We start from the raw sequence: 25,910 nt of genomic DNA on the forward strand, positions 1-25,910 counted from the left end.
TGCCCTGATTTAGGAAAAACTGAGAATGTTTACAACTTCAAGCAAAAAGGTCAAAGCATTAATTTTTACAAAATGCAGTCCTAGTGTGCAATCTAGCAGGTGACTAAAGGTATAATTACCAGCTGCAAACAGGAATTCTAAAGATAAAGAGCAGCACCCTAGACAAGCCCAACCTTTCACAATATTTTGTAATAGTTTTAGCAATACAGTATGAAATGCAGTAGGCACACAGGAAAAAAGAAAGTGCTCCATTCCGCTTTATGTTGTTATGCTGACGGCCAATAAATGCTGTGATCTGGGTCACTTGGCTGGCTCAGGCAGTAGAGCATGTGACTTTTGATCTCTGGGTTATGAGTTTGTGCCCCAGGGTGGTGAGTTCAAGCCCTACGTTGGACACAGAGCTTAATTTGGAAGAAAAAAAAAAAAACGCGGGGCGGGGGGGAATATCGAAAAATTTTTGAAAAAAAAAATTTATTGAAGGAGTCTTCTCAATACAGACATAGCAGCAGTAATTCAAAATTAATAAGAGCTCTTTAAAAGGACCAAGTTTTGAGGCGCCTGGGTGGCTCAGTCAGTTGAGGTCTGACTTCAGCTCAGGTCATGATCTCACAGCTCGTGAGTTCGAGCTCCGCGTCGGGGTCTGTGGCTGACAGCTCGCAGTCTGGAGCCTGCTTCCGCTTCTGCGTCTCCCTCTCTCTCTGCCCCTAACCCACTCTCATTCTGTCTCTGTTTCTCTCAAAAGTAAATAAACATTAAAAAAAAAAAAATTTAAAAGGACCGAGTTTTCACGTGCTTTCTACTGCGGAGACATTAATATAGAAGACAAAAACTGCTTCCTACATATGCTTATCACTTACATGGTGCTTGAGGGCACTTAGTGCCAGAAGCTGTATATTCAGTCCCCCCAATCGCCCAGCCCCTCCAACCCCGTGGGGAGGGGCTCTCATAGCCCATGCTATGCCCTGCATACTGACCCCATCATAGTGAACACTTAATGAAAACTCACTGCTTTTGATTCATTTAACCATTTTTAAATCCCGCCTGCACTTGTTTCGAGAACTTATTTTTGAATGGAAAATTTAGGCTTATAGGAATAGTCAAGAAGCTGGCATGATCTCAAGCTTATTCTTCTTTGATCAAGGACATAATTTTGGAAACAGTGTCCAATCTAAAGGTCACTTCTGCAAGTTACGGTCTTCATTTTCTAAGAGTTTCGGTACAACCGGCCAAACTCTGGCCGAGGAAACTTCCTTTTATTAAGATCTTGGTAGCTCTTCATAACACACTCACTGGTATGCTTAAGTCACAATAAAAAGTAAACCATGCCAGGAACGAGTGGTCATTTGTGAATTACCTTGAAAATAAATGATAGATGTTGATAATTATTAGTAATTATGACCTAGTTAAAATTTTAACCAGCTCCTAACGGCTTTGAACTTCCAATTAATGGTTTCAACTTCCAATCTCTCATGTTTAGGAAAAAGATAACACAGAATAATATCAAGGAACCAGGTTTAGGGTTTGGGAGGGCGGTCGGGGGTTTCTTTAGTTTTGTGGTAGATTCGGACTACGTCTACAGTTGCTAAACAATGAGCTCAATACTTCAATCATATAAAACTGTTCAGTAAGAAATAAGCTTAGCACAACTGGCTTGTAGCTCCTTTAGTTTCTCAAGCTGTCAAATAAATACTTAAGTCTGATCCATATGTTTGTGAAGATTGTGTATTTAAACAGATATTATAAAGATTTTCAAAAAAACGATGGTTGAAAAAGTTTCTGGGGGGAAAAAATCCTTCTACAGACAGTTACCAGGAATATTTTTTAGTGCATATCGTATTCCCAGAGCACACAGGATAAAGTACATTTTTAAACAGTGCTCCCCGCAAAAGAATTCAATATAAATGCTAGGTCTATACATAGAGCTATTTGGGAGAATACAGACAGATGGTGGGGAAAGATTAAGTTCACTTTCCCTCAGAGATCTGCTTCATTTGTGTAAGCATACTCCCAGAGAATCCAATACCCAGAGACCTCCAAACGGGACGGTGACTTCACACAAGACACACTCACACAAAAGGGTAGCCTTTTTGGCTTTTCTTTCAACTCTCCAAACCAAGACGAGTCACTATCACCTGCAAATGTCTGGTATGTTCCCAAGGAATAAGACACTTTGCACAGTTTCTTCACATTAACTCTGGTTCACTTTTACTAAGCTGATCGTACCCAGGCCAATGTTTCCAGGAAGAGGGGAAGAATTGGCCCTTCATTATAAACCTTTCCCTAAGCAGTGAAGGGATAAGAGGCCAAGAAATCTTAATTTTTATTCCTCTACCTTCTTTTTCCAGTTAGTCAATTTAGACAAATATGATGAATGATACTCCCAAAGCTGAGCTACTGCTATTACATATAGACCCCGATTTTTCTAGTCTGGCATCAAGAAGTGTTCACATTATCTCCTCCCTCACAAGGAAATCACTCTCCCAGTACAGACTAACTCCATTAAAATAAAATACTTGGGGGGCACCTGGGTGGCTCAATCGGTTGAGCGTCCGACTTCAGCTCAGGTCATGATCTCGCGGTCCGTGGGTTAGAGCCCTGCGTCGGGCTCTGTGCTGACAGCTCAGAGCCTGGAGCCTGCTTCAGATTCTGTCTCCCTCTCTCTCTGCCCCTCCCCCGCTCATGCTCTGTCTCTCTCTCTGTCAAAAATAAATAAACATTAAAAAAATATATAATACAGGGGAGCCTGGGTAGCTCAGTAGGTTAAGCATCTGACTTCAGCTTAGGTCATGATCTCCAGTTCGTGAGTTCCAGCCCTGAGTCAGGCTCTGTGCTGACAGGTCAGAGCCCGGAGCCTGCTTCAGATTCTATATCACCCTCTCTCTCTGTCCCTCCCCTGTCCTCTCTCTCTCTCTGTCTCTCTCTCTCTCTCAAAAATAAGTAAACATAAAATTTTTTTTGAATACAATACAGAGAAATTATAAAGAATCTTTTAGGGGCTCCTGGGTGGCTCAGTTGGTCGGGCGTCCAGCTTCGGCTCAGGTCATGATCTCATGGTCCATGAGTTTGAGCCCCGCATCAGGCTCTGTGCTGACAGCTCAGAGCCTGGAGCCTGCTTTGGATTCTGTGTCTCCCCCCACCCCCGCCCCTCCCCCACTCATGCTCTGTCTCTCTCTCTCAGAAATAAACATTAAAAAAAAATTTTTTTTAAAATGAATATCTTAAAACTATAAATCTCCTCAAAAGACCTATGTTGACTAAAAATCATTTTGGGTCAGTAAATATTGAGTCAGAATAAGTATTCTTTAAAGCAAAAAGAGGAGATACCAAGTAAAATGCGTGCATTTTTAATAACTGTGTACTTCTGGTGACTGTATAGTTTAAAATCCTATTTTTTATCAAGTTTTATAAAAATGGGAAAAAATAAAAGCTAGGAGACATTTGTATCTGCTCAGAAATTCACTTTTCAGAAAAAAAAAAAAAGAAATTCACTTTTCAGTTAAGCTCTGCTCTCTTTGCTGGAATACTACAGTCAGGGAATAGTAGACCCCCAGAAAACAAAAATTAACCAAAATACAAAGAGGTGGCTTATGTTAAAAACAACAAAACAATAAATACTGAGTTTATGGGCCTGCATGGAGGAAATTCAGATTAGCAAGCCAGCTACAATTTCACTAAAGTGGAGATATCCTCGGCAAATTACACTGGACTCTCCTGTTAAATATAGATCCCTCAAAACAAAGAGTCTTATTTATGATATCTAACACCCAAAAGCGAACCAAGTGAACACTTTCGCATCTTAAAGTTATAGAGGTGACCTTTAAGACATATCTTTAATTATATTCTTATAGTCCTCCCATTTACGCAAGATACAGGAGGCAGATGTCTGATTTTCCTGACACCACACACGCTCGTTAATCCCGTCTTTTCCAAATCTGTTAAGCATCTCCATGAAAAGCAAGGCTTGACCCCAAAGCCAAGATGGCTGACAGAGTGAAAAGCCTGAAGAACATTACCGTGGGCAACAAAAGGGAAGCAAAAGAGAAAAGACAGACCTTCAGACCAACAGGGGAGAAAGGCTGATAGTGAAGAATATCTCACACTCCTTACCCCGTTGAAAATAAATCTTAAAAGAGCAAAGTATGTAGGCCCTGGCTGGAAGGAAAGAACTAAGGGTAAACACAACAGAAGAAAGAACAAGGCTTCCACTTGGGAAGCTGGAGAAAGGAGAGGGTCAGTTTACCTCCCAGTCCTCTGCTCTTCACGTCTGTTTCTTTTTCCTGATGATTATTCCTCAGATTCCTTTTTCTCCTTAATCCTTTCTGTTGAAAAGCTGCCCCCTTTCTACCCTCCTTCCCAATGCTCCTTGGACCACCCCCCTTCGCCCTTGTTCCCCACAGGCTGGGAGGACACAGCAGAGGCTTCCACCCTGCTGACAGTGACGGATGGCTGCCAGAGGCACACAATGGCAGATGAAGGCGTGTCATCAGCCTTGCAGCTGGCCTTCGAAAGAAAGAACCGAAGCCAACGTCTGACCTGAGGGAGGCTGATTTAATTAAGGTTACGGCAAAGGGCAGAACTGTCTGCAGGCTGCATTCTCCGCGAGCGCTGGGGACAAAGCTTGAAAATACTTCTCAGGAAGAAAGAGCCAAGAAAGTTATGTTGGCTTAAATGTTGAAAGGGAGGAAAAAAGTAAAGGCAACAGAGATAGGTTTGATAAACAAGCACAGATACACCAAAAGTCCATGATCCCCTGATACACAGACATCAAGATACAGGGACCATAGGAAGCATATAACGGGTATGTTTGGACATGCCTTTCAAACTACGAAATATCCCAGATGAATAATGAGATGCCCAGAGTGAAGTGATCTGGGGCCCCTCAATCCAGCATCAAAGCAAAGTTCCTACCAATGGCAGGACCAGGACCAGAATCCAAATGTCCTGTTTCTTTCACCGACAACCTCGAGCCTATTTTTAATACAATTTTCCCCACTGAGAGTAAAGGCTTGCCCAAGAGGAAAAACATTCAGGCTTGAGCATCTCTTATGAGACAAGGACTCTGCTAGATGACAGGGACCCAGTGGTGCACAAACAAATTCTCTACCTTCAACGAGCTCAGAGCTCAGTGTTGGGGTGGAGGGTGTCAGGAGATGAGCCAAGTAAAGAAGTCATTACAATGCACGTGAAGCAGACACTGGGCTGGGGGGTTCTAAAGAGGTGATCGCCTGAGTTTATTAGATCTCAACGAATGGAATAGAGGTATATTTTTAAAAGCCCTGGCGAACTGACTTACCCAAATGCGTATCACCAGACTACTACTAATAGCTTCTTTTTGGATGTGCAAAGTGAAACCTACCACTGAACTCTGCCACTGAAATGACAACACACTGTCCAACAATGACCACTATGTGGGGAAACCAACAGAAGTCTTTCGTAGTGTCTGGAAGGCTTGCAGGCAGAGTGTTACCTGCAGATGAGTGCCCGGCCGAAATAAAAACAGTCACAGTGCCCGGTCTCCCGGGGCATGTGAAATCTAGGCCTGCCAAAGGGACCATATCACACCTCCTCCAGTCTCAATGTTCATCAAAACTCAACGGTGCCAGAGCGTCAGCAAGGAGGGCCAGTGAATGAGCAATTACTCAGCACTAGAGCAGTGTTTAGACTTTGCACAGCAGAGCAGGGACAGAACACAGCCAGCAGCATTGGGACAGGCAAACAGAGGCTACGTGATCAACTCAACGGCTGCAAACACAAGCAGGGAGCAAGAAGAAACACTTTAAGGTTAAAGCCAAGCTCAGACCACATGGTAAGTAGGCAGCGGGGGAAAGTTATCCGTGAGCTGACTGTACATTGTGAAGCACGACCACGTGGAGAGGACAGGCAGTATCTAAATCAGTCCAAGCACTTGGGAAAGCAGCTATTAACATTAATCAAAAGACATTATTAACATGCGGAAAAGACGATTCATCTTCCATTTGGCCTTTCCAGCTATACCTTCACGCACACCCTACTTGCTCCCAACTGCTAGCTTCTCAACATCACCAGCCCTTCGTTTCTATCTCAGCATGTCCTCGGGGGGCTGGCGAATGACCGTCACCAAGTGCCCACTGAACAATTAAAGGTGTCTTTTGCACTAATGAAATATATTTTTTTAAATCCTCATATGAAGTTGGTTTTATAGAGGTGGCGCTGGTGATATGAATAAACAATAAGAAGTGTGTTTTTTTACCACAATAAAAAAAAAAAAGACTCATTTTCCTCATTCCTTCTGAAACAGGAATCAGGCATTTGTCCTTGTGCTAAACTTAATCTTTCCACTCCCTAAAATGTTAATAATTAATTTTCCAACCCCAACCCCACTGTATGTGAAAAAAACGACTCATTCTGGAGGGAAGTGAGTCACCGTTAGTGAGGGCCACTGTAACAACAGAAGGTTGGCCGTCTCCAAGTACAAGCCAATAATTAGGCAAGAGCCCTCAAATCAATAACAATTTCTTACTCTTTGGACAGACTTCATAACTAGACGTGACCAAGACATCTGGCTTGTGGTGGATGTTCATGTGTTTTAAGATACTTACATCAAATTCAGAGTCAATAGGGACAATTCTTTTTTCTCGGTGGCTCAGTATGGATCATCTTAAATTGCAATCCTTTCGGGCAAAAACGTTCCAATCACACTTCTATGCAGTGTTAACACCATTTTAAAAACTTTATTAAAGCTAAGACTGCTACAAGATCCCTGAGGCAAACTTTTCATAATATAAAATCCCCAAATGTTGCCAAATTTTTACTTATTGCCCAAACTGAGATGGAGCCCTGATAAAATAAATATAAAAGGTTTATCACTTGTTACAACGTAATGAAAATAAGTGTCATGTTACAAATCTGGCTACAAGGTTAGACTAACTAATAACAATTTCAATGCAGATTTGCCTAACAGATCAAAGGACGGATTTTGGTGGGAGACAACAATTCCGTGTCTTTTAAGTCATACACAACGTCCCAGTCTGGGCCATTTTTTTTTTTTTTTAAAGAGACATTTTAGTAAAGACCCTATGCTTCATTCGTCTTTGCACTGCTCACAGCAACCAGCACAGAGCCTTGTACATCTTAGGAATGCAATAAAATATTTGCTGAACATAGTTCCTGACAACCAACATTAATGGCTTCCCAAAGCAAACACAGGGAAAACAAAAGAACATGCCAACATATTTCTAATATACTTTTAACCTATGATTCACAACACAAATCTGAATAATGTTTCCAGGAACTTACTTCTTTTCAAAAATGTGCACTTCTACAATATTTTAAATTTGTGTACTATTAATGGAAAATGCAAGTAAAGCTAACATTATGGTTACATTTAGTTCCCTATTTGCCAGAAATGTATTACGAGTAACATCACCCCCACTGTGTGCATCATGTCATGTGTAGGTCCTCCCTAACAAAAAAGAGTATCTGCTTTAAAGCTGGGTGCAATGGGTTTCTCAGCCCGAATGCAAATCATTTCACCATTAAAACATTAAAATAACTAAGTTGCTAACAAAAGCAAACAGGAACTAATTAGAGTACATTAGAGGGGGGAAAAAAATGCTGACCGGAAATAGGGACAAAGGGGTTCTTGTCCCTTGCTCAGCCATTAATTTACTATATGACCTTATCTAATTAGCCTCTCTGAGTCTCAATTTCCTCATTTTAATATTATTTTTAAGGCCCTTTCAAACTACAGGCTAAGATCCAATATGTCCCTGAAAATTGATTTACATTTGTACTGCTTCCCGCCCCAAGAAAATCACACTGAACTGATAGTTTGAAATATGTAAGTATGGATTTCTATCAAAGGCAATTTATTACACTGTCAGATGAGCTTAAGTTCATTTCAAGTGGGGAGTAAGGCAAGTACATTAAAGCAAGACGTGCTTACAGATTCAAGTTTCACCTAGACAGCGACTGTTCTGACTGTGAGAACAGCCTTTTCTTTAACAGCATCGTTGAAAATTACACCTCTTTATACATGGAGAAAACTAGTAAGGGTCATTTTCAGGATCTCGAAAATGCAGATGCATGGCTTTTCCTTCCTTTTCCGTATTTATCTTGTTAGGATAGAGGAAAGCAGAGGGGTTAGCTTGCCTTGGGAGACGGGGGAGGAACACGGCAGTTACAGAACAGCCCCAGACAAGCCCCTCTCAATCGAGGTGCTGTGTGCACCAGCCCATCCTTCTAATTAGTGCTCACCACCTGAATGCAATGAGAAGATTTCCTGTGGCTGGCATGGGAAGCTGCCTGGACAAGTTGAGGAATGCCATATGACAATAACCAGCATGAAGTCTGAAGAATTGCACTCAAGATGGGATTCGGAACACTCTGGAAAGGGTCAACAAAATAGAAATCTGTCACTGGAGCCAGCTGGACTGAGTTATGATTTGGATCTCTTCATTGCTCTAAAAAGAAAATATTTTTGTTTGTTTGTTTGTTTTAAAGCTTTTTGTCTTTTGTTTTTTGGTTGTTTTGTTTTGGGGGTGTTTGTTTGTTTGTTTGTTTGTTTTTGAGAAAGACAGAGAGAGAGGGAGGGGCAGAGACAGCAGAAGAGAGAATCCCAAGTAGGCTCTGTGCTGTCACAGTAGAGCCCGATGAGGAGCTCAGTCCCACGAACGTGGTATCATGACCTGAGCCGAAATCAAGAGCTGAATGCTCAACCAACTTTTGGCTTTTCAAGCCACCCAGGCTAAAAGAACGTACCCTAAAAAGAACGTACTTTGAAAGTACCTTGCGAGAGCAAACAGCACTAACTTGTATGGAACTTTAGTATATGCACAGCAAATTAAATCAAAGTTAAACCTGAAAGAATTCAATAAAATATGATTAAACTCATTCTACAGATGAACAAAGTGTGAAGAACTGGGGGATTTGGGCAGCACCAAAGGGTTAGCAAATGTCAGAGCTTCGCTTCAGACTGAACTCTGCCTTCAAGTACTCCCATCTTTACATTTCAAAATGGTACCACTGACACCAGTGTTCTGCGCCTACTATTTCTGTCTGAATTTTGAAAAGTTTAGTTTTCACCAAATTGCTTCCTTCCGCCCACTGCTCCCAATCTGGTCCTCCTCTGGATTCTTAAAGGATTCTATGCATAACGGTCCCCACACTTACACACTTCCTGCACCTGTTTCCTTTCCTCTCAGCCTAGGCTCTTTCCTTCCAACGCAGAGACTGGCTCATCTTTCTTTACAGATGGAAGCCACACACAGGTGATCTCGGCTCCCTTGGACTTCCCAAGCTTTAACCACTCCATCCACCTCCCTCTGCCTGCCTACTGACAAGGTGGGCACTCAGACTGTTTCCAGAGGGCCTGACACACAATGGGTGAACGAGAATTGTTAGTTGAATGCATGGTGGGTGGGTGATGCAATACTCCTCTTTTACAGCACTTTACAAGGTACACGTTTAAAACTTTACAAGGTACACGTTTACATACGGTATCCCATGTGAGTCTAAGACTGTGTATTTGATAATAATCCTCTAAATGCTCTCTTTCTGCACTGTGGTTCATCGTATCATCATTTGCAATTTCAGAACCCTGCCCAGAGGGACAGAGCTGGTAAACAGTAGCCTTTCAACTTCGGAAACGGCCCACAACTACTTTACTTTCTAGTTGGTCTTCTCACCATTCCCAAGAGAGCTTGGAAACAAGCTAGATGAGGTCTGTTGGAACAGGAATGAGGTGCTGTCCCCTGGTTTCCTGCCATGAAATCTGAGACTCCTGAAAATTTGCAGGGTACAGGTTACATCAACAAAGGAGACTTTACTCAAACAATTCCGCTGTGACAAAAGAAATCTAAACAAGCAAGGGGTAAGGATATACTGATTCCACCTCCCTGTCCACACAGCCCGTGGCTTCTGTCACTGGCTGTTGAAGCAGAACAGGTAGGTGATGATTCAAAATTCACTTCTAACCTTAATTTTCTGAGTCTGTAAACACACATTCATCAGATAAACCAGCTTCAGGAAGATTGAATGGAAAGCCAAAAGCAGACTTTCACCCACACAGACTCTGACCCTGCAGTGCAGGTTCACACAAAGCTGACGGGAGGAACTTTAGTGTTGAGAACACAACACCATAAGGTACTACCCAGTGTTGACTAAGCAGAAGGGCTAGTCCACTGTCTTCTCCTTTGCCCAGAAAGGCAAACCCCAAAGAGCCCTTTGAATAGCTAATCAAAGGCACACAACTAGAGCATGATGCCCAGACCAATTTTGAAAATAGCAAGCTTCCTTCAAGGGTCAAAGATTAATAGCTCCATTTTTGCCAAACCAAAGAACCATAAGGCTAACTACATGCGCTTCTAACACACCCATTTCCAACAGGTATGTCTGGCTGCCCTGAGGCTTGAGGCCTCCCTCAGCTCAGGTGAAACTTCCTTCCATCCCATTTCCTCTAAATTCTTATTTTGCTCCTGAAAACATCTGCACACCCTGCAATTATGCAACAGGGCATCGCATGGTTGAAATGAAACCAGGAGAGTGGACACAAGCCGGTGAGTGGCTCCTGTGTGGAATGAAAGTTCTTAAAATTATTAAGCACTCCATCCTTAACCCCAACTCCTGATGAAAGGAGACATATATCAAAGTCTGTTTTCCTAACCTTACCCAGAGAATTTAAGTTGAGTGGTTTCTGCTCAACAGCGAGGTCTGGAGACAACCCTCAGCAGAGAGCATCCAGGGACATCAGGACCTCGGTTTTATTGCAAAGGATGTAGAAACTGGCACTAACTACTGAATTCTGGGATCCTCACAGAGCGGGACCCCCCTCCTTTGCCAAGACCTCGCAACTCTGCAGAGGAAAGCTGGGCGTGGGGTCCAGGGCTTAGGCTATATTCCCCAGCTGTAAAGAAAGCTGCAAGCGATTTTTAAAGCCTCCCCTGACTTGAACTAACACAAAGCGGGGTAAGGGGTGTGGGGTGCACCAACCCAGGGGAACAGTGAAGAGACAAAGGTCACCCCAAACGCGTCCGCGCGCGCGCTGAAGCCCAGACTCTGCAATGCACATTCTATCAACCTTTCATCGTGGTCAGCTTCCTGTGGGGTTTATCCCCCACCCCCACCCCCACTCCCACCCTCTCCGGAAAGTTTGCGGCTGTTCACACCGACTTTCAAAAGTCCATTGTTTCCTCCCCCGTAAACGTAATGAAAAGAGAGACGGAAAGAAAGAAAATCTAGACGTGGTTCCCAGACCCTTTCTTACGGAGAGGATTTACTCCGGGGGAGTCCGGTTACTCCCGAACCCGAGAGGAGGGAGACCGGGAGAGGCGGTGCGAGGGGGGAGGGCGGGAGGGTGCTTCGGGGGGCGGGAGGATGTTTTCCATTTCGGCAGCAGCAGATGCCTAAATGCCAGGCCGCCGGGAGCCGCGGTGTTGCGCGGGGCCGCCGTCGGCGACCTCGCGGTGGCCCCAGCAGGCAGCTGGGGAGGCGGGGCGGGGGGCGGGGGACCCTTTGCTTCTTACCTTCCCCTCCCCCGCTTAGCGTCGGCTACTTCAGGTGCCTACACCGCGGTCCAAAGAGACGGAGCCGAGCTCCTAGCGTCCCCGGGTCCGGATCTTCTCTCCATGGCCAGAGAGCCCGGGTAGCCCCGCGCCCGCGCCCGCCGCCGCCGCCACCGCTGCTTTTATGCAACTGGCAGCCGCAGCCTCAGCCTGGAGGTGAAACACTCTCCTCCCGGGAATGACGCGCACTTCCCTCCGCCTCCGCCTCCTCCTCCTCCAGCCCCGACACTCGGGAGCAGGGGCCTCGGCTCGCTCGCTCGCTCCCGGAGCAGCCGCTCGGCTTTCTCCGCTCCTTCTCCGCGGGGAGGAAGAGAAGCTCGGCCCTGGCGGCGCGGGCCGGAGCGTCCCCGCGACGACGGGAGGAGGCGGCAGCGCGGGGCAGAGCGGGGTCCCGGGAGTCGCGCTTGTCCCTGGTCGGCGGGCGCCGCGGCTCGCGAGGGTCGCGCTCAGCCTCCGCCGGCCAGACAAGCCGCCCGGCTCTGCTGGGCCGAGGGCTGCGGATTGGGCGGGCGGGCGGACGGGACGCAGGAGGCGGGGGCAGAGGAGGGGCCTGCGGCCGGAGGAGGCGGTGGCCGCGCTGGGCTCCTCCCGCCGCCCGGCTCCGCGGGAGCTCGGGACCCGGCGCTGAGCGCGTCCGGACGCGGCTGCAAGCTCCTGCTGGGCTCGGCGGACCCTGAGCCGGCGCCCCCGCCACCTCGCGGCTGAGCCCGACCGCGAGCCCCTCTCACCCGCGGCTGGACCTGACAATGGGCTCCCATCACCCCCCCCACCCCCCGCCCCCGGCGGAACCTGCTCGCGCATCTGGTCCTGGCCGAGCCTGACACTGCGCCCCCATCACTCCGCGGCTAAGCTGGACACTGCACCCCCATCGCCTCCCGGCTGAGCCCTGGCTGCGCCCCAACACCCCTCGGCTGAGCTGGACTCCGAGCGCCCTCATCGCTCCCGGCTGAGCCACACTCGGAACCTCATCATCCCCAAAGGGACTTCCAGAACTCCCGAAAAATTTCTGCGCGTTCCGCCGGCGCAGCGCGGCCGCCCCCACCTGGCCAGCCACGCGCGCCGGGTTCTTAGCCCTTTCCGAAGACACCGCCCGCTCTCTGTCTCAGGACAGCTCCTCGGGCAGCTCGGAGCGGCCGGGGCCACCGGCTCTCCAGCCAGAATAAATACAACGACGTCTCCCCACGCCCCCTGCCCGCGCCACTCTGGAGTGGCTGCGGCTTGCGGGAGTGGCGCTCTACAAGCCACTCCCCCGCCCACCCCAACGCCCCTGGACCTCTCTATGTATGGACTCCTGCTCCGGAGCTGGAGGAGCTCCAGCTGCCACCTCCCCGCCCCTCGCAGAGCTGCTCCCACCGAGCACAAGTCTGGTCTCCGGGGGAGGGCGCCTCCGGGGCTTGGTCAGTCAGACCCACGAGGTCCCCAGCTGGTGACAGCAGTGGCCCTCCCCAATGCAGGCAGTCGTCATCCTCTGTTTAATTCGGAACTGGAGGTTGTCCCGACGGGGAACTCTTTCAGCGAGTCCTGGACAGATAGGGGTGTTCGGATTTCAGGGTTGCCCTTCCCCGCCGCCCCCCACCCCCCGCCCCGCCGTTTTAATGACACCTCAGTCATGTAACCATGATACACCCAGCGGGCGGGAAAGGGAATTTCCCCATTTCCATGAGTTAGGTTCAGGAATTTGTAGAAATCAAAGTTTCCAAATTTCGCTGATAACATTCTCCTGCGGCACTTTGAAAAATTAGGATTGCCAAACTTGCCGCCACCTACTGAATCAGAGGTGCCTGGAAGACTCGAGTTTGAGAAACAGCGCTACAGAACATCCGCGAATGACTTCAGACTTTGGGGGACGCGGGGGCGCCTGGATGGCTCAGTCGGTTAAGTGTCCGACTTCAGCTCAGGTCACCATGTCACGGTTCGTGAGTTCGCCCCCCCCCCCCCCCCCCCCCCCCCCCCCGCGTCAGGCTCTGTGCTGACAGTGTAGACCCTAGAGCCTGCTTCGGATTCTGTCTCCGGCTCTCTCTGCCCCTCCCCCGCTTGTGCTCTGTCTCTCTGTCTCTAAAATAAATAAACATTAATTAAAACTTTGGAAGGATGCCTCCAAAACAGCAACACGGTCCAATCCAACACGGTCCAGTGCTAAGATCTTAATGAAACTACCCAACTTTGGATGCCACTGTTCCTTCTGGGAGAGGGAGGAAGGTTCTTGAAATAAGGCAGATGATTTTGAGTGACAAACTGGAAGGGAGGAAGGGCTGTTTTCGTGATCAAAGGTGAAATGTTTGGGACTATGCCTTATGAAGACAGGATAGGAAATGTGTCACCCTGTGCTGTAAACTGAAAAATACCCCCCTCCCCCCACTCAGAGATTTCAGACCCTAATCACCAGAACCTGGAAGTGTTCCTTTATATGGAAACAGGGTCTCTGCAGATGGGATTAAATTAAAGATCTTGAGTCGGGGGGTTATCCTGGGTTCTCAGGGTGAGCCCTCAGTGCAATCACATGTACCCTTATGAAAGGAAGGCAGACAGGAGATGATGTGAGCATGTAAGCAGATGCAACCACAGTCAAGGAGCACCAGCAGCCACCAGAAGCAGAAAGAGGCAAGGAAGGGTTCTCCCCTGGAGCCTCCTCGGGGAAGGGAGTCTTGCCCACTCCTTGATTTCAGACTTCCAGCCTCCAGGAGCATGAGAGAATAAATTTCTGTTGTTTTAGGCCACCGAGTGTGGGGTAATGTGTTATAGGAGCCACAGGAAACAAATGTATCCTACCACCTGCACAGGGCCAACTTTATATTATAATGCCCATTTTCTGGGGCGCCTGGGTGGCTCAGTCGGTTAAGCGTCTGACTCTGCTCAGGTCATGATCTCACAGTTCCTGAGTTTGAGCCCCACACTGGGCTCTGTGCTGACAGCTCAGAGCCTGGAGCCTGCTTCAGTTTCTGTGTCTCCCTCTCTCCCTGCCCCTGCCCCCCTCTCGCTCTGTCTCCATCTCAGAAATAAACATTAAAAAAAAAATTTTTTTTTAATGCCCATTCTCTGAATGTTTAAGTGCCAGGCGCTTTGCTTGCAGTCTGAATATGTTACTCAATTTAATCCTCTCCCAAATTGTTATTCCAGTTTTAGACACGAGGATACTAGGACTCAAAGTTAAGGGAACCTGCCGCACAGCAAGAGCCCATTGGAATCAGGCCTGCCAAGCACTCAAGCATTAAAAATAGCAATTAAAAAATCACATAAACTGTTTTCATGGAAGGTTTGGTTTTAAAGAGGTTTTACTTCCATAACCTATACCTGTTGTCAAAACCAAAGGAAATGGACGTCAATATCCAGGAAAGCTGTGCGGGAAAGAGGCGGGCTGGTGGCGGTGATCGTAGGGGATTCTGTATCTTCTGCTCAATATTGTTGCGAACCTAAAAATGCTCTACGGGAGCCTGGATGACTCAATCTGTTGAGTGGTTGAGCACCACACTTCAGCTCAGGTCATGATCTCGTGGTCATGGCAGCCCAGAACCTGCTTTGCATCCTCTGTCCACCGTTCTCTCTGCCCTTTCCTTTGCCCCTCCCCTGCTCACACACTCTCTCTCAAAAACTGAATAAACATTTAAAACTTTTACAAATTAAAAATAAATAAAACTGCTCTAAATAAAGCCTATTGGGGGGCACCTGGCTGGTTCAGTCAGTAGAGCACACGACTCTTGACCTCAAGGTTCTAAGTTCGAGCCCCATGTTGGGTGTAGAGATTACTTAAAAATACATTTTTTTCATGATAAAAATTAAAAAATAAAGTCTACTGACCAAAAAAAAAAAAAAAAAAAAGAGGGCACCGAATCTTTGTGTAGCTGACCATTGAGAATTTTACAAACTTTTGTTCTTGGATATTTATCAGGAACATGAAAAATCAAAGGTTCTTGAAATAAAGCAGATGGTTTTGAAACTACAGATAGTCCCCAGCTTACAGTGGTTGGACTTAATTGTTTAACTTGACGATGATGTGAATGTGAAATGCACTCAGAAAATATACTTCAGATTTCCAGTTTGGATCTGTTCCTGGTCCAGCCATAAGCGGTATGAGACTCTTCCAAGATGCCAGGCAGTGACAGGGAGCTGTAGCTCTGTGTCAGCCTGGCCATCATGAGGGTCAACAACTGATACACTCAAACCATCCTGTACCCAGACAGCCTTTCTGCTTTTCACTTTCAGTACACTATTCAACACGTTACATGAGATATTCAACACTTTAGTATAAAGTAGGCTTTGTGTGAGATGATTTTGCCCAACTATAGACTAATGTGGGTGTTCTGAGCCCGTTTAAGGTGGGCTAGGCTAAGCCGTGCTCTTGGGTAGTTGAGGTGTACTAAATGCACTTTTGACTGGAGATATTTTCAACCTACAGGAGGTTTGTCCAGACGTAACCCCATCGTGAGTTGAGGGAGATCTGTAATGTGAAAGGAAGTCACACTGGAGACCAAACAAAGTGAGAGGCCACAGACTTCTCTGGTCAATGGAATTGATGTTGTCCTGGATCGGGTTCCCAAGGAAGCAGGCTCTGAGACAGAGGAGCAAGATGTTCGTTTAAAAACGTCCATGAGGTCAACACCTTTGGAGGGAGGGACAGGAAGCAGGATGGGACAGAGGGAAAAGTTGAGCTGCAATGTGAACCCAGCAACAGGCTCGGCCAACCTCCCCTGGGGGCCCTGGAGCCCGCATGGCCCTTCTGAATTACTGCACCCAGATGGCCGGACCTTTATATAGCCTCCTGAATTAGTCACTGGATGTGGTGCATCCTGGGAAGTTGCAAGACCTTGGGCAAGGCAGCTCAGCAGCTGAGGCAGTCCTGGAGAAGGATCACTGCCAATAACCCTCATTACGGGGCAGCACATCCTCCCTTGAAGGCAGATCGGGTGGTCATATCTCTATGTCACGTACTCCCTCAGGATGTGACACCCTCACTGTTGTTCTGTCATTTCCATATGACGGGGGGAAAGCCCCAGGATGAGTGAGATGCTCCTTTGATGCCTTTTCATTTGTGCTCTTCATGATGGTGGTGCTCACTGTGTTGAGGCAGGATAGCGCATTGGCCAAGAGTGAGGGGCCTTCAGTCAGGCGGCCTGGGTTAGAACCATGGTCCATGGCTCAGTGGCAGTATAACTTCGGACAAGTAGCCAAGCCTCTCTGTGCCTGTGTCTTCATTTAAAAATGGGAATAGGGGCACCTGGCTGGCTCAGTTAATAGAGCATGTGACTCTTGATCTTGGGGTTGTTAAGTTTGAGACCCATATTGGGTGCAGAACTTACTTTGAATGGATGGATGGATGGATGGATGGATGAATGAATACTACTGAGCCCATGCAGGTGTTATGAGAATTTATTATGATAATGTTATAGGGGGTTTAGCTGCACACCCCATAAGTCCTCAGCGCACTGTGCCATCGGTGCCTCTGGCCATCTCTTCTTTAGCCTTCCACGACTGGCTAAATTAGAATCTTCTATCATACACTCACTACGACTTCCTCCATGGGGATTGGAAAGTGAGTGCTCTAAGATCCAGGCCAGAGGTGAAGATCATGAGAAACATACTTGGATCATTACCTAAAGGAAGCTGGAGCTTTCGTTTTAATGGCGAGAAACAACGACCACACTTCAAACATGCCTCATTCTTTCAACCTCTCCGGCCCCGTATGCACTTTCCTTTCCCCATCTCTCTGAAATGCCAGTTCTCCCACTCTGTACCCTGGCTGGCCCATCCTTATCACATGCACCACTGTCCTTTTCATTTTGTGAACTAGATCAAATGTGACCCTCTTCCTGAACCACTCTAGGATCAGTCAGGACCTCCACTCAGCTCCGAGGGCTCTATCCACACCTGCTACAACTCTAGCAGCCCTGCATCCTGATTATTAAGTATGTCCTACCCCCAGCCATCCCCATCCTGCCCCCTTCCCTGCAGCTGGTAAACTGGGCACCTGAAGATTCAGCACGCACCACCTCTCCGCCCTTCCTACCCTCTTCCGTGGGCCTCGTGTCTACGCTTGGCTCCAGACATTCCGTTCTGCTCTGAAGGTTCAGAAATTCAAGATGGAGGCTCACCTTTATTTATCTATCTATCTATCTATCTATCTTTTTTAGTAATCTCTACACCCAACATGGGGCTCTAACTCACCGTCCCCAAGATCAAGAGCCACACGTTATTCTGACTGAGACAGCCAGGCACCCCAAACCTCATTTGTTTTTCAATCCTAAGAGTCTAGCGGTGTTTGCAGAGTGATGCTGCCTGCTGTATGGATGACAAAGGAGTCCACAGAGCCCTTCAGGAGAGGGGAGAGGATCAAACACCACGATCTGGAAATAACCTGTACACCTCTGCGTTCAGCATTTCAGTGCCTCTGCATGGTTTGTATTTTTCAGCTCCAGACCCTTTTAAGGCAGAACCTCGCTTAACTACCAGCCACTCTTCCCCTTTCTGTTTCCCCCCAGGCTGTTAGAAATTAATTCCCACAAACAGTGTTTCATTCTGTGAGGGTCTGAACAGATCGTCTTTAAATCTCACTTTTCTGTTCATACTTGTTCCCTGCTACATTTAGTGTACAGGCTTGGAAATTATTCTCCAGGTGACTAATGCTTCTCCAGAAAGGTGTTGATACGTTGTTTGCCATCCTCACCTTAATTAAAAGTCTTAGAAGATTTTTCCCCCGCTGACCGAGTGCAATAACATTACGGAATGTTAGTGTGACCTTTCTCCGCTGGGCTACAGCTGAGTGTCTACAAAACCATCTTTTCTTTCTTTATGTCCTTGCATCCAACTAAGCTCATTCTCACATTTCATCAGCTTGTCATGAAGACAGTATGCTTCCAGTTAAACTCTCTGGATACTTGCTTTAAAGTATGATGTAAGCAATTCTGATATAGCTAAAACTCTGACACGGTTTTTTCAGAGAGAGGAGAAACACTTATTTACTTAATTTTCAGCCTCTGCAATCTATCAGGTAAGTAGGAATGAAACCTGTTTTCTTTTTTTAAATTTTTTTAAAAAAAATTTTTTAATGTTTATTTATTTTTGAGACAGAGACAGAGCATGAGCAGGGAAGGGGCAGAGAGAGAGGGAGACACAGAATGTGAAGCAGGCTCCAGGCTCTGAGCTGTCAGCACAGAGCCTGACGCGGGGCTCGAACTCACGGACCGCGAGATCATGACCTGAGCCGAAGTCGGACGCTCAACCGACTGAGCCACCCAGGCGCCCCGCCTCTTTTCTTTTTGTTATTTGAAAACACAATCTTCCCCTCTGAAAAAAGTGATATTCCATCCTGATTCCCATGCCATATGTTCAAAATGTGCACAAAATCCTTTTAAGTTATATGCCATCTCTATGTAAGTGGTTTTGCTTTGCTGTGAGACATCTCACTTCACAGGTGAAGACCCCATCCTTGAAAAGAGAAATGAGTTACCTGATATCAGTCAGCTAGAATAAAGTTGCTACTGTAACGTATTTGGTGTCAAGATTTTCTTCTACCAGGTCTAAGATATATGAAGTATTGCCATCACTGTCTTATAAATTTGCTGTATGAAGATTTACATGATAAATGTAAATGGAAGAAATACACACGAGAAATGTACCACCTTTTTATCATATACACAAATGGATGTGTACTGAAAGGATTTAAATAGCCAATTAGTATAAGAACTGAGAAAGCTGATTATGTATACAGTAAGCTATTTAAAATAATACCAACATCCAGGGGCACCTGACTGGCTCAGTCAGAACATCTGACTCTTGATCTAGGAATTGTGAATTGAAGCCCCATGTTGGGCATAGAGCCTACTAAAAACTAAAAGTAAAAACTTAAAATTGTCTTTAAAAAACAAAATAAATAATACCAGCATCCCGAAATCATGCATTATCTCCTGGGTTTTATCCCTTCCTTCCTGTTCTTCCCTTCCAGGCAGTCAGAAATATAAGCCCACTGCACCCTGAAAGATTAAGAATCCTGTGTATTCTTCAAAGAAGCATAATTAGAAAGGAGAAGCAAGATTAGGAACACTTTACTTGCAAAAATTCATAGCTGTCAAATTCCCCAAAATATACTGTATAAAAGCTCCCCTGCATTTTCCATAGTTACAAATAAAAACTAACATACGAGAAAAAAAAATAATAGATCCCTGCAGTCTCGGGGGCCATTTGGGTGACAAAACAGCTCTTCAGGAATCTTGAAGTCACCAGTGATTTGAATATCCACAGTTAACAACTTGTCAGAAGTTACTATCAGCCTACCCCAATTCCACAAATCTCTTTTGTGACATTTCCACATTCCTTTCTAAAGAAATGAACATGAAACTATTTTGAAAGATAATCAAGATTACTTGAGGCAGGGGCACCTGGGTGGCTCATTCAGTCAAGCATCTGACTCTTAGGCTCAGATCATGATCTCCCGGTGTGTGGGTTCAAGACCCACATCAGGCTCCATGCTGCTGACAGTGCGGAGCCTGCTTGAGATTCTGTCTCACTCCCCCCACCTCTCTTAAAATAAATGAAGTTAAGAAAAAAAAATCTCTAGATGCACATTGCTAAACTCCAGGCATTTCAAAAGCGCTTAAAAAAAAAAAAAAGAAAAGAAAAAGGTTCTTGAGACAAAGGACAAATACTGTATGATTCCACTTATATGAAGTGCCCAGAATAATCAAATATCAAATCCATAGAGACAGAAAGTAGAATGGTGGTTGCCAGGGGCGGGAGAAGAGGGACCGTGTTGCTGTTTAACAGATGCAGAGTTTCAATTTGGGAAGATGAAAAAGTTGTAAAGACGGACAGTGGTGGTGGTTGTACAACAATGCAAATGTACTTAAAGACACTGAACCTCATACTTTAAAACGACTAAAATGGTAAATTTTATGTTGCCACAGGAAAAAAAATTACTTGAAATATTGTAGACTAACAAAATCATCAATATTTCCCAAGTTTGCAACAGTATAATGGAAAAATGACAAAAGTAGAAAAACCCGATTTTATGTTCCATTTGGATGTAAGAATTTATCGCACCTTTAAACTGAACATTGTTTTCAGAAAACTACTGTTCAAATGCACTACAAGGTGGGGCTGCCTGGCAGGCTGGACGGGTGGTGCCTGTGGCTCTTGATCTCAGTCAGGGTCATGAGTTTGAGCCCCACACTGGGTGTAGAGATTATTTCAAACATGAATGAATGAATGAATGAATGAATAATGTACTACAAGGTGCTTAAAAATGGAGGGAGAAATTTCAACCCTTTCCATGATCACCTCAATGCAAGTTCTCTTTCTTTCTTTCTTTCTTTCTTTTGTATTTTCTTCAACATGCATTTTATTTATTTATTTATTTATTTTTAATTATATTTTCTATTTTTTAAAATTTACACCCAAATTAGTTAGCATATAGTGCAACAATGATTTCAGGAGTAGATTCCTTAGTGCCCCTTACCCATTTAGCCACCACCCCCCACACAACCCCTCCAGTAACCCTCAGTTTGTTCTCCATATTTATGAGTCTCTTCTGTATTGTCCCCCTCCCTGTTTTTATATTTTGTTTCCCTTCCCTTATGTTCATCTGTTCTGTCTCTTAAAGTCCTTATATGAGTGAAGTCATATGATTTTTGTCTTTCTCTGACTAATTTCACTTAACATAATACCCTCCAGTTCCATCCACGTAGTTGCAAATGGCAAGATTTCATTCTTTTTGATTGCCAAATAACACTCCATTTTATATAAATACCACACCTTCTTTATCCATTCATCTGTCAATGGACATCTGGGCTCTTTCCATACTTTGGCTATTGTCAATAGTGCTGCTATAAACATGGGGGTGCATGTGTCCCTTCGAACAGCACACCTGTATCCTGTGGATCAATTGCTGGGTCATAGGGTGGTTCTATTTTTAGTTTTTTGAGGAACCTCCATACTGTTTTCCAGAGTGGCTGCACCAGCTTGCATTCCCATCAATGCAAATTTTCTTTTGTAAATCAGCTGAACACAGCTAAGGAAACTCAAAGCTCAGTTATTTATTTAACAAATATTAATTGTTGGCCAGCGTGCCAAACACCGACAGATATTGGAGGTGAGACAGCACAGCCAATGTACTTGGTAGGAGTTCCTCTCTCTCACAGAAGGAAATTGACAAGTTAGCCAGTATGCAAATGATAGGGGGCACCTGGGTGGCTCAGTTGGTTAAGCATCTGACTTTGTCTCATGTCATAGGTCACAATCTCACAGTCTGTGAGTTTGAGTCCCCTGTCGGGCTCTGTACTGACAGCTTGGAGCCTGGAGCCTGCTTCAGATTCTGTCTTCCTCGCTCTCTGCCCCTCCCCCACTCGCACTTTGTCTCTCTCTCTCTCTCTCTCTCTCTCTCTCTCTCTCAAAAATAAAATAAAAACAGATTGTGATAAACTCTTTAAAGGACATAAAATTATGAATAATGAGTAGGGCAGAAGGCATTGATGGCCCTCAATGAACCACATTCCCAGCATTCATGCTCCTGTGAGGTCCCCTCCCACACTGACTCTGGACATGGCCATGTGACTTGCTTTGCCCAATGCGACAATGGTGGGGTGTTGTAAGCAGAGGCTTCAAAAGTGCTTGCACAAGTTGTTGGGTTGAGGTGGAAGATGGGGAATTTAAGATAATATGGTCAGGGAATATAAAGACAGTGGTAGTTAAGATCTAAAGGATGTTAATCCTAAGAACAAAAGTTTGAAAAGGAAAATAAATTATGATGGTAAAAAAGGAAGGACCAAGGTAGGTGAAGCCGAGGACTGGGAATCCAGGCTGGGAATACTGTGGACCCAGGAGAGGCCAATGGTGAACTTTGTGCATAATTTTGGCTTGGACTGGTCTTATCCAGATACTAAATAAATCAAAAGAAGTCATTAAGGTTCAAGAACTTTCTGGACAGATTCCTTGCTTTACATAGAAATATTAAAAAGTTGCATAGCTGAAAATAAGCAACAGTTTTAAGAAGGCCAGGCAACTTTCACTTTTATGTCTTTGGAAGCCTTGAGTTACCATGTTAAAATCTGGCTACCCTGCTGGAGAAACCACATGTAGAGAGAGTTGTGCCTTCACTCTCTCTAAACTGAGAGACTGTGTGTGGGGAAAGAGGACCCAAGATGCAGTGAGAAAGAAGACGCAGCCATCTCAGTATCCCAGCTGAGTTCAGCCCCACCTGCCCCACCCAATAAATGCAGGCATACGAGGGACCCCTGGCAAGAACAGCAGAGCAACTGCCCAGCTGAGCCCAAACCAGATTTCAGAATCATGAGCCAATGAAATAGTTTTCATTTTAAGCCACTAAGTTTGGGGTGGATGCTATGCAGCAAGAAAACACCTCAACCAGTGGTTCTAGACGGGGGCAGTGAGAAACTCTGACCTGCACAAAGGGTGTAAATTTTTACGATTTTTTAAAAATTTTATTTTAATGTTTACTTATTGTTGAGAGAGAGACAGTGTGAGTAGGGGAGGGGCAGAGAGAGAGGGAGACACAGAATCCAAAGCAGGCTCCAGGCTCTGAGCTGTCAGCACAGCGCCCGACGCAGGGCTTGAACTCATGAACCGTGAGATCACAAACTGAGCCGAAGTCAGATGCTTAACCAACTGAGCCACCCAGGCGCCCTGTTTTTACGATTTTGATAAGTGATTGTCAAACAGTCTTTCATGGAGGCTATGCCCATGTATTTTCCCAAAAGCAACATATGAGAATATGTCTCACCAGCAGCATATATCACCATCTACATAGATTCGTAGATAAAAATATAGACATAGATACAGGTATGCGCCTGTCTTTGCCATGGGAAAAAAAAATACCATCGCTTTAGCATGTATTTCTCTAATCATAATCGAGGATGCGTGTCTTTTCACATACACAGGAGCCGTTTATGTAGTTCCTCTTCTGTGATTTGTCTATTTATATCCTTTGCTCGTTTTTCCACCAGGCTCTTGTCCTTATTCCTTATTGATTTGTAACATCTCTGTACGTGTTAAGGAAATTACCTCCTTTGTTTTTTATTTGAGTTGAAAGTATGACTTCCCAGTTTAGCAGACTGACTTAGGGTGGTAAAAAAACAACATATTTGTAAGCTACAAGTTGAATCAGTGTAAGAAACTAACAAGTGATGTGCTGAGGAAAGAAAACTAATATCTGTTGCCAAGAATCGCCCAGTAAAGGCTAGAGAGAAGCAGCACGTGTGAGTTGGGGGCAGAATGGACTGGGAAGCCGCTGTCGGAGAAGAGGAAGCCCCCTCTGAGGCCAGACTGTGAACCTGAGAGACTGAATTTCAAACTGTAGGAAATTATTTAAAGCAGTAGACACCACAGGTCAAGGATCAGGCTCCAAGTTCAGCATTTAAGCTCCTCTTCGCCTACTGAACCTTTTGAGTCTTGTCCGCTCTCTCAGTCTCTCTGATATAAAAATGGTGACCAGCCAGAGACCCATAAGCAAGGGTTCTGGAGCCACACTCTTTCAGATCACATCTCAGCAATACCACCTACTAGCTCTGTGACTTTGGGGGAGGTCCTTCAGTTCTCTGTGCCTCCATTTCCTTATCTTTAAAGTGGGACTAATCATAGTAGCCACCCCACAGAGTTGTTATGACAGTAAATGAGTTAATAAACGTGAAGCATTTAGAAGAGAACCTGGTACATATCTGCATGCAGTTAATGTTCTAAATACACACGCATACTTCATCTGTTTCAGACAAGTAATACAATATCTCAAAATTCTCAACCACTTGTTGTGTATAATTATCCTCATTTCACAGCAAGGAAACTGAGGCTCAAAGAAACTAAATAAGATCCACAGTTTTTTATACCCTTTACGTCATCTCCCAATATTAAAAAAAAAAAAAAAAAGTGAGATCTTTACAAGGAAAACTTAAAGAGAAAAAACATCTAAGTTATCCAGGCAACTGGAAACACCTTGAAATAGTAAGAGGGGTTATCGTGAGGACCAGAAATTAATGCTGTTCTGTTGCCGCAGGGGGCAGAAGTGCTATCAATAGGTAGAAAATCAAGGGAGGTAGAATTTGATTCAGCTTATGAAGAAGTTGCTGTTTTTACTTTCCAGTGAATCTCTCCTTCCTAGCTCAGTGCTTGGCAACAGCTCTCAATAAATACTTGTTGAATGAATGAATAATAAGAGCTTTCCAAAATGGCACAGGCTGCCTCAGGAGCACTCCATCTGGCATGTGTGAGAGGCTACAGCTAAGCCCCTGATGGAGGGTCAGAATAAATGCTATTGACATATAATTCTTCTATCTGAGTCTTTAGGAAGAAAAATGATCCTAGAGGATATGCAGTAAGAGAAGTGCCTCCCAGAACCACTAAAGGACTGACTGATTTCTGGCTTTAAAAGTGTCTGTAGTAGGGGCGCCTGGGTGGCTCAGTCCGTTAAGCATGTGACTTTGGCTCAGGTCATGATCTCATGGTTTGTGAGTTCGAGCCCTGCGTCTGCTTCGGACTCTGTGTCTCCCTCCCTCTCTGCCTTGCTCACTCTCTGTCTCTCAAAAATTGAACAAACGTTAAAAAAAAAGTTTCTGTATTATAGGTGAAAGTAACTTCAAAGGGAACACTTGTCAAATTCTTCTCATTCTTTTTGTGGGACACAGGTGTCCAGAGACAAGACCAATCTACTGGTATTTTATACAAGTAAAATCAAGTAAAGGAAGAAGGTTGTAAGCAGCCTGCCTTGGCAAGAAAAAAACAAAAACAAAAAAGGAGAAGGGATGGTTCAAAAGAGCATTGGCAACATATAAAGTATTAATAGAAATTAATAATTCCGGGGCACCTGGCTGGCTCAGGAAATGGAGCATGTGACTCTTGATCTCAGGATTGGGAGGTAGAACCCCATCTCGGATGTGGAGATGACTCAAACATAAAATCTTTAAAAGAAAAAAGAAATTAATAATAATTCCTACCATTTGAGGACTCACAGTTTGCCGACAACCATGAGAAACCAAAGTCTCAACAGAAAAATGAGTTATCTTCCAATTTTTGAAGCTATCGAAGCCTGAGAGGACCAAGTTCAAATTCGGACTGGAATATTTAATCATTGTTGGACGCTGGGCAAGCTTCCCAAATCCTTTAGTCTTCAGTCTTGTCACATGTAAATCAACAAAATTGGGGATAAATCAGTTCACGAGGTTACAACACACTGTATGCAAAAAAAAAAAAAATCTCACAGAGGACTCATATATTTTGACACTGCCTTAACCCACCCCCTCCCCCCCCCAATCCGCACAATATAAGGAACGGCCTGCAATAGCTGAAACTGACCAGAGTTTCAATGGCTTGCTTCATGAGCTAAGGAGACCTCCATCTCTAGAGGCGTTTAGACAGGGGCTACGCAGCTTCATGCAA

General features: G+C 45.1%; 1 protein-coding gene across 2 annotated transcripts in view; it reads right to left on the reverse strand.

Annotated features, from left to right (window-relative positions):
* The window catches only part of CEMIP2 (cell migration inducing hyaluronidase 2), an 85,369-nt gene extending 72,646 nt beyond the window's left edge, over nucleotides 1–12,723 (reverse strand). Inside the window, exon 1 of one of the 2 annotated variants that reach the window (XM_042965186.1) lies at nucleotides 12,583–12,723. The gene's annotated coding sequence lies outside the window, so the exon portion shown is untranslated. Of the gene's footprint in view, nucleotides 1–11,501; nucleotides 12,023–12,582 lie in introns of those variants that run through there. The other variant, XM_042965185.1, reaches the window with a different exon arrangement.
* Nucleotides 12,724–25,910: the final 13,187 nt, after the last annotated feature.

This window comes from Panthera tigris, chromosome D4, assembly GCF_018350195.1.
Source record: "Panthera tigris isolate Pti1 chromosome D4, P.tigris_Pti1_mat1.1, whole genome shotgun sequence".
Taxonomy (NCBI): Eukaryota; Metazoa; Chordata; class Mammalia; order Carnivora; family Felidae; genus Panthera; species Panthera tigris.